Source organism: Thermobia domestica, chromosome 16, assembly GCF_964235325.1.
Source record: "Thermobia domestica chromosome 16, izTheDome1.hap1.1, whole genome shotgun sequence".
NCBI classification, from domain to species: Eukaryota; Metazoa; Arthropoda; class Insecta; order Zygentoma; family Lepismatidae; genus Thermobia; species Thermobia domestica.
In genome coordinates, this window is record NC_137469.1 from 182,157,742 (window position 1) to 182,166,633 (window position 8,892).

Genomic DNA, 8,892 nt, shown 5'->3' on the forward strand with positions numbered 1-8,892 from the left:
GTAGTGATACAATGCGGATACATTCTTAGCCAACGAAGAATAAAGAATGCAGGAAATTAGCTAATATTTGCGAAATACAAGTGACGTAGGGAAATAAAGGAGGGATGAACTTTACACAGCCCGCTCCAGTTACAACTCAATGGTGTAGATAGTATCATTGCGCATTAAGACTATTCGATCGAACAAACACATCACCATATTTAAAACAAAATTATCAATAATATACTATTTATAACAAATAAAAAACATCAAAACTCCACAACTAAGAAAAACAAGACTTTATTTTCGATACCTAGAAAGATGAAATCGAGCATACATTATACAGTTTATTCCAGGGGTGGTTTGTGTTGGTCATTTCAACTGCTGGAGATGGCGGTTCCAAAATACAAAATTTACGTATAAATGAACAAAATTGGACAATGTCAGCATGAGAGTAAGGAAAAGGGGTCATCAATGTAGGGAGAGTTAAATTCTGGACTATGTGAGATCACGTATTGATGTAATATTAGGTAAACAGCCAATAGAACATAACATGACAGTGTTTCAAACGAATTATCTTATTAACTACTCTAGAAGGTGTATGCTGCAGTAAAAGAGGAAACTACAGAAACATAAAGCAGAAACTAATAAAGAGGAGAATTGTATCTTAACCAAATTTGGTAAAATGGGGCAAAATTTCGGATGCCATTTCATTTTATAGGGGTATAAATTTGTAAAATTCATGGAGGATATATGTTGATTTCACAACAGAATAAAACATAATACATTTATTGTCATTAAACAACATTTATTGCAAAAGACAGTGTCAGCATATGAACAAGTATATACAAAGAAAGAAAAAAAAAAGTTACAATTTACACTTTTCTTCAAATTGGTCGATACTTTAAATAGAATTATTTAGAAGAAAAGATTTACAATGTTTTTTGAAATCATTATTACACGTCCCTCGTATATGCACTAGCAATGTATTGTATAGTTTCATACCTGTATACTCATAACTTCTTTGTGTTATACTCAGCCTTATGTAAGAATGAATATTGTTACGGTAACCTTAACTGTCCTCATTTTCTTTAACATACATAAGGAACTATAAATATATAGATAGGGAACTGTCATAATTTGTAAATCCTTAAAATATTGTCTTGCTCTTTTAGCTTTCTTTTGCCATTTAAAGACAGTCTGGTCATCAGATGGGTTACCCCACAATATTATACTATACTGTAGATAAGAATGAAAAAAGGCATAGCATGCTGCAAGAAGTATTGTTTCTCTAACTCTTGTTTTCAGTTTACGTAGGAAAAATAGCACTCCCATATAATTTCCCATATAAATTTTTAATATGTTTACTCTAGTTTAATTTCGGATCTCGATGGATTCCAAATAGTTATACGGAATGGTGCATATCTACCTGATTCATTTATATAAAGTTTGTTGTGCTTTAACCATATAGACGATATTTCCAGCATTTCATTGCTTTTAGTTTTAACACTCACTGAACTCTTATCTGTACTTAGAAGAGTTGTGTCGCCAGCATATAATATAGATTTATAAGGTATAAAACTTGGGAAATCATTTATATAGTAAAGGTTCTAACACACTTCCTTGAGGTACCCCTGCTGTTACATCCAAAAATTTCAATCTTTTGTTAATAATACGGACAGACTGATGTTTATTACTAAGATAGGACTTAATTAGTGATAACTCAGTTCCCCGAAAACTATAATAGTATAATTTTTCAAAAAATGTATGATATGACACTGTAACGAATGCTTTACTTAGATCTATCAATGTTGAACACGTATTTAAATTATTTTGAAAGCTATCTAATATGTGTGATACTACGTTTTCTACGGTCTTAATCGTAGAAAGGCCAGATCTGAATCCAAATTACGAACTGTGGAATATTTTATTTTGTTCAAAGTACATTGATAATTTACTTTTAATACACTGTTCAAAAACTTTTGAAATAATTCGAACTAATGATACAGGACAGTAGTTATTAGGATCACTTTTATTGTTTTTCTTATGTATAGGTACTGTAACTGTCATTTTAAGGCAGTCAAATAGATACCACCAAAAAGTATCCAATTGAATAAGTAAGCCAAAGGATCAATTATTTTTCTAAACAAATTATTAGAAAACCCATAAAAATCTTCACTATTTGAAGATTTTAATTTTTAACAACTAGTAAAACAGTCATGGTATTTACTCTAGAAGACTGAAAATTCGGATTGTACAGCGGGCGACACTTCTAAATGGTACAGCCATATGGAGATTTACGGCTAAGGTGTACCATTTAGAAGTGTCCACCGCTGTACAAGAAAACAAAACATATCACGATCTTATCGCTTACATGTATTAATAAGGAAGAAATACAAAATGGAAAGTGTATTCTTCAAATCATAATACCTGGTAAGAACAACATGATGAAGTGTACAAAGTGTTTATAGAAGAGTTCCAAAGCTGTGCCCCCACACAAGGCACCTGTTTTATGCCATATTGCGTTTTTGCACTATCCTCGTTTAAAAATGCTTATACTCATATAGCTGATGGGCTGCTCCCTACGGAACCCCGTGCTGCGCTCCTACTCTGACTCGGTTAGATAGCATTTGTGCTCTTGAATGATAACCTAGCACAAGTTGGCTTGTATTTTAAAATCAATTCAATGCTTATGTACTGCAGTCTATATGCGATATGTGCATACGCTGTAGTTATACTCACTCCTGCTAAAGTCAATTTGTATCACTTACTGAAAATTCGCCTTGTTAACCTCCACAACAACTTCAGGATCGCAAATAGCTCCTGAATTCTTCAACCACTCTACAAACACCACCCTGCAATACCTACTCCAATCGACAACTGCCCAGGACGAACAATGAAGTTCGTTTTTAATAAAACTTCGACCACAACGAAAAATAAAATGAAGTTTGCTGCACAGGTAAATGTTTCACGAAAGGTATACACACCAAAGACACTTTACCTCAATAACCAGACAATTACTTCGGTCTCTTTCCTTGGACAACTTCACACTTGCCCTCAAATCTACGACAATCAATTTCCAATGTAAATGAACCGTGATGTTCTAAAAAGCTTAACAACTTTTTCTCCCTCTTGTACAAGTTAGTAGAAAATTCAATTAAAGTAATAGCACAACACTACAAAATGAAGTCATAATATGAAATTGTGTAAACACACAGTACTCCATTAACTTAAGCAAACCGAAGCAGCAGGAGGTCCAACGTACAAACCCACTCACAGTACATAAAATTTACGTAATCAGAAGCTACTTAAGCACGCGCTGAAATTAACAACGACAGAAACTGACGACACCCAACACTATCATAGAAAATATATCCTAACTACTTTTCGATCCGGAAGTAGATAAATTGAAGCATTTGTTGCAAAGTAATACAAAATGGATGCATACTTCGTGACGAACACAAATATTTGAGAAATACAATTACAACTAAGGAAATGAGAGAGAACTATTTGTGAGTAAGCTGTATTAAGAGAACAATAAGTAATTAGAAAAATAACGCATGCAGCTTAAGTTTAGGCACACCTCTAATTGCTGAAAAATTAAAGAGCAAAAGACAAAACGAACATCTATAAAATGGCCTCTAAAAAGCACGAAAACCATCTAACATAGTAAATTCAGAAGAAATCTAGTAGGTTTGCGCAGAGCTGCGTGCGAAGGGAGCAGGTGGTTCAGTGATGGTGAGTATACGTGTACGGAAAAGTTATAACAACACATTGTAAACTAGTTTCTATAGCAATTCTAATGGTTCCATATTAACAACACTACACTTTTACACATAAAATACAGCTTTCGTACAATGTGCGGAAATATTCCGTCGGTGGAAAATATCTGGTACAGGTCATCTTCAAGCACTTACTCACTTCGGCATTTATTGTGTTGAGTTTCGCCAGCTAATGAACAGGAAAAAAAAAAAAAAACTGATAAAAAAAATTAGAAATCACCTAGGAGAACACACTTTACCTCCACTAAGCTAGGTTACAATACAAGGTGATTCGTTACGTTTTGCATTACTGGCTGCATATTGACTTAAGGAAGGCTGAGCATAATAATAATAATAATAATAATAATAATAATAATAATAATAATAATAATAATAATAATAATAATAATAATAATAATAAAAAACCAACGTGTTCTATGTGCCTATACAAAGAATGAATACTATCTAACCACCTGAGGGCAGAAGTGGAGGAGGGGGCTGTGTGGTAGTGCGTTTGTAGGGATTAGGTGCGTCAACGACGGTGGGTATACACAAACAAGGATAGTGTAGAAACATTCCATATGGTATAAAAACACATTCCTTCCGTGTGGCACAGCTTCGCAGAACTTATATAATTTTGTACACTGCCTTCACATAATACTTATCTTAGAATTCTAATTTATATACTTGTGCAATGTGCAGTAGGAAATCGTGGACAATAATTTACTTTTACAATGATAAACAAGTACGCTCGAAGAATGTTCAATTTTTTTTTCCACTTTTCCCCAGTAACATTTCAGACCATTCATTCTTGCATTGCGTTTATAAACTTAACTTGCTTTACTTCTCCGTATCTTTGTCTGTCCTACATTTTCGATATTTCATTACATCCATTAATCCATGTGTTTCAAACAATTTCAGCAATTTTCCTCATTGTTCGTATTCCACTGCTCAAAAGTAAACGCTGTTATATCACAGGCCGCGCAGATATTCGCTACTCCTACATTAAGGAAATCTTCCGCCGTAACGTTAACCAAAACTAAATAGATTTTTTTTCACTATCACTGTTACTCAGAAATAACGTTCCCAAAGAGCTCCAGCCGCACGGGAAGGTGCGAGACGAAAACCGGCGACACCGCTGTGCGCGGCTATTCTACGACTCTCGATTCCGCCCGGCCGTTTTGGCTCACAGCTGTCCGAGATGGAAGTGACCATCGTTGCTAACGCCAAGTGCGAGATTCGTTTCGTAATTCGCTTTCTGCACGTCAAAGGGACTCCACCTGTGGATATTGATCGTCAGTTGACAGAGCTATATGGCGACAAGTGTATGTTCATTCAACACGTCCGAAAGTGGTGCAGGGAGTTTAGTCGTCCACGATGAAGAACGGAGTGGAAAACCGTCAGTTTCGGAGGTGCCCCACCCATCGTACAGTCCGGACCTCGCGCATAATAATTATCGATGTTCAGGAAGTTAAAGGAAGACTTGAGCGGCCAACGCTTCCTCAAAGTGCTTGCGGAGGAGTTCTATGACACTGGGATGCATAAATCGGAGCACCGTCTACAAAAATGCGTAAAAAAGATGACGATTATGCCGAAAAATAGAGCAAAATGTCTAGTTTCCAATGATGTACATTGCTATGAGAATAAACAATGTTATATATTTGTAAAATTGATGGGAACCTTATTTCTGGATCAACTCTCGTATAAAACCATACTCACGGTAAATTCCTCCCGATAAATTTCCAGCTATTGCTGCAGAGCTTAACGGAATCCCTTATTTTAACCACCGTAAAGCACTTGTTATGACTTTACAATAGTAACCTTACATTGTAAACATTAATTATAGCTGTACTACTTACTATTTAATTCTCCCGGTGTATACGTTTCTTTTTTTTTTTTTTTTTTTCTTTCTTTTATAAATGTGCTTTTCCATCCTGTGCTGAATTTTGCACGTAAATTTTGCAGAATTCCTGTGCGTAAACATGACCAGCACCAGAAAATTTAAAAATTTTATGTTTCTCCGATCAAGAAAAACCATTAGCCAGAACCTTAGCCAGATTAGGTAACATTAACACTTTTTGTCTAAACTTTTAAAATCTATGGATCCATAGACTGAAAGTATCTGAGAACAAGATCCTAAGACAAATATTAGGACCCAAGAGAACGGAAATGGGAAATGGCGGAAACTTAATAACGAGGAATTACATTATTTATACGGTTTGCCAAACATTGTTAGGGTCACCAAATCTAGGAGGCTCAGGTGGGCACGTCGTGTAGCTAGGATCGAAGAAAGTAGAAACGCTTGCAAAGTTTTAACTGGAAGACTAATCGGAAAACAACCATTAGAAAAACCTACACGCAGATGGGAGGACAATATTAAGATGGATCTCACAGAAATAGGAATACAAAGTAGAAACCAGATCCACTTGGCATAAGGATAGACAGGATTTACCAAAGTGGGCCCAGCCCGAAAAAACCCACCGTTTTGTCGAGTTGGACCCACCTGGCTTTTTGTTAGTATATTATTGGTACAACTAAGGTGATCCCACTGAAAGTGATTTTTATCAGATTTTGGACTTCCCTTATGCGAATTAGATGCTTTCATGTTAAAGTATACAACAACATTCAACATTAGACCTATATAAAGTTCTGAATGCACTGAACGTATAAAAAAGCTTACCTTAGCTTGAGATAACTATAGAACAAATTAATATATGGATCGTGTTTATAGTCTATTTGAAGTAAAATATGCAATTTTATATTTTAGAAAATATTTTCCGTGAATAGTGTGCTCGGCGACGCCAGGGAACGTTATCTCTTATACATTTTACGAGTTTAAGGCCCTAGGTGCCTGTATCACCAGTAAATATGTAAATACATTAGTAAAACTATTAATATTATTTCATACACTTGATGGTAACAGAAGTATTTTTCAGTAAAATTTGGTTTTCCAACAACAGTAGATTAGTTCTGTCATTAGTTGCTGCTCTTCAAATAAGCATTCTGGAGAATCAACACCAGCAATAGTGTAAAATCAGATTTAAGATACTTAATGCTCGGAGTTCGAAGAGTATGGAAAACCATAGTGATGAATTCATACTTTTTCAAGTGATGAATTTAAACTTCCGTACTAGTGGAAGTGTCGATGTACAGTAAAGAAAGCTGCATTTTCGGAAAAAACCCGTCGTGAAAGAAGTGCATGGGAAATTCCCGTAACTGAACACGCAAAGTATCGCAAGTAACTTCAATAATAAAATCATTTATTTTACGCTGAAAAATATTTGCCATATAAAACATTTTGAAACATTTATTTTATAATATATGAATTATATCTTTGTTTTAAATTAATATATTTGGTATTCATATTTGGCGAACGTTACTAAGGCTCCTGGGATGACTGGATCTACATTTGTTCGTTTGTCTGCCTGTACCACATACACATTACAGGTTACAACTTTCGATCTTTTAAGTTTAAATTATTAGGGTACAAGCACGAGACATACTAAATTTCATATATAGATTTTTGCGGCATAGCAACGTAAAATTTCAAAATGGTATTTTTTTTAAATAGCGGGTATCCACGCTACAAAACACAATTTTCGGTTTTTTAAATGAAAATTATCAGAGTAGAAGCACGAGACATTCTAAATGGCCTGTATATTCATTTTAGCTGCGATCCAACGTAAAATTTCAAAATGGCGGCCAATATTCAACTAGCGGGTACCCACGCTGCAGCAGGCCCATATCTAGGGGGTCTAGCTGGGCCGCGCTGTCCCCACTAAAATTTTACGGTAGGTTTGCAAATGAACTATAATATGGTTGGATTCCCCCCTACTTTTTGGTCTGGCTACCGGCCTGCGCTGCAGGGTGCAATTTTCGAAGTTTTAAGTTGAAATTATGAGGGGAAGAGGGCAAGGTTCTAGTACACAGGTCCCCCTTCCCAATTAGCTCTAATAAAGACAGAAAGAACATGCCCTGCGGGGCTCTAACCAGCCTTCACTCGCTAACGCTCGCTCGGCAATACTATGTGAATTAAATATTTTACTTTGGTACAGAAAAGAGCCAACTTAGCCATTAACCTATATGAGGGGACCTGTGTTCTAGAACCTTCCCGGGTAAGAGACATTCTAAATTTGCTGCATAGATTTTCTCGCCCATCCAATGTAATTTTCAAAATGGCGACCATTTTTTCAAAACAGTAGTGAACAGAAAACTGTTTAAACCTGCGACAATGACAATCTTGAAATATAAATCACATTTTAACACTTTTACCTCAAAGACATTAAAATATTTCGAAAAATCCAATTAAACCCGAAAAAAAAACATACGGGCGCAGGTGGGTTTTTTTCAAATCCTGAGGACAGAAGTCAGTGGAGAGTTTTTCTGAACGCGGCATTGAACCACAGGGTTCCATAGGCCAGTTAGTTAATGGGTCCATAAAGTGTGCCGGCACTGTAAGTTCCTTTGCCTGACCTTTCTTTGATGTTGGTTTAAAATAATAATTTTCTACGGTTGCCACAACATTAAATATAAACTCTTCTTCCATTTGAAATAACAAATCTAAACTTTCATTTGAAGTTACAAATTTCTGCTGGGACATTTTTTACTTTCTCCCCAATCTTACACATTTAAAATCTCCAGTGTCACTTAGTTCATAAAATATACCTGAGCGAGCGTAGGGGGTTAGAATACGTTGTTTTCCAACTTTATCATAATTTGGACAAAAACAAAGTAATCGTTATGCAACCATGAAACGACTTGGGGGAAATTTTAAATGCCATTCTGTCTGCTGTTAAACTACTCTCCCTGATCAATGGACATGGCATGATTGTTACCACTTATTCAAATTGCGCGTTTACCCTCTTGAACGTACAATGAGGTTTCCCTTCTAAAATTCCAACAATAATGAACAACAAGCGATAATAATAAATATCTATAAACTTCGAACAATTTTATGTAATACATACTCAATCCAACTTTATACACTTACCGAAGTACTCTTCAATGGGAAACTTTTACTTTTCTCGTCGTAAACACAATCTCCCGCCTTATGGATAAAAATCGGCCCAAAACAGACGCCACATTTGAACAGTGTTTCAAACGGATTATCAAAATTTTCTAGTACTATACCAGTGTTTCAAACATACACACA

At 35.5% G+C, this 8,892-nt stretch overlaps 1 protein-coding gene across 1 annotated transcript in view; it reads right to left on the reverse strand.

Annotated features, from left to right (window-relative positions):
• Window positions 1-8,892, reverse strand: part of LOC145673535 (uncharacterized) — a 34,585-nt gene extending 25,693 nt beyond the window's left edge. Inside the window, exon 1 of the mRNA XM_081743333.1 lies at window positions 8,731-8,892. The gene's annotated coding sequence lies outside the window, so the exon portion shown is untranslated. The remainder of the gene's footprint in view (window positions 1-8,730) is intronic.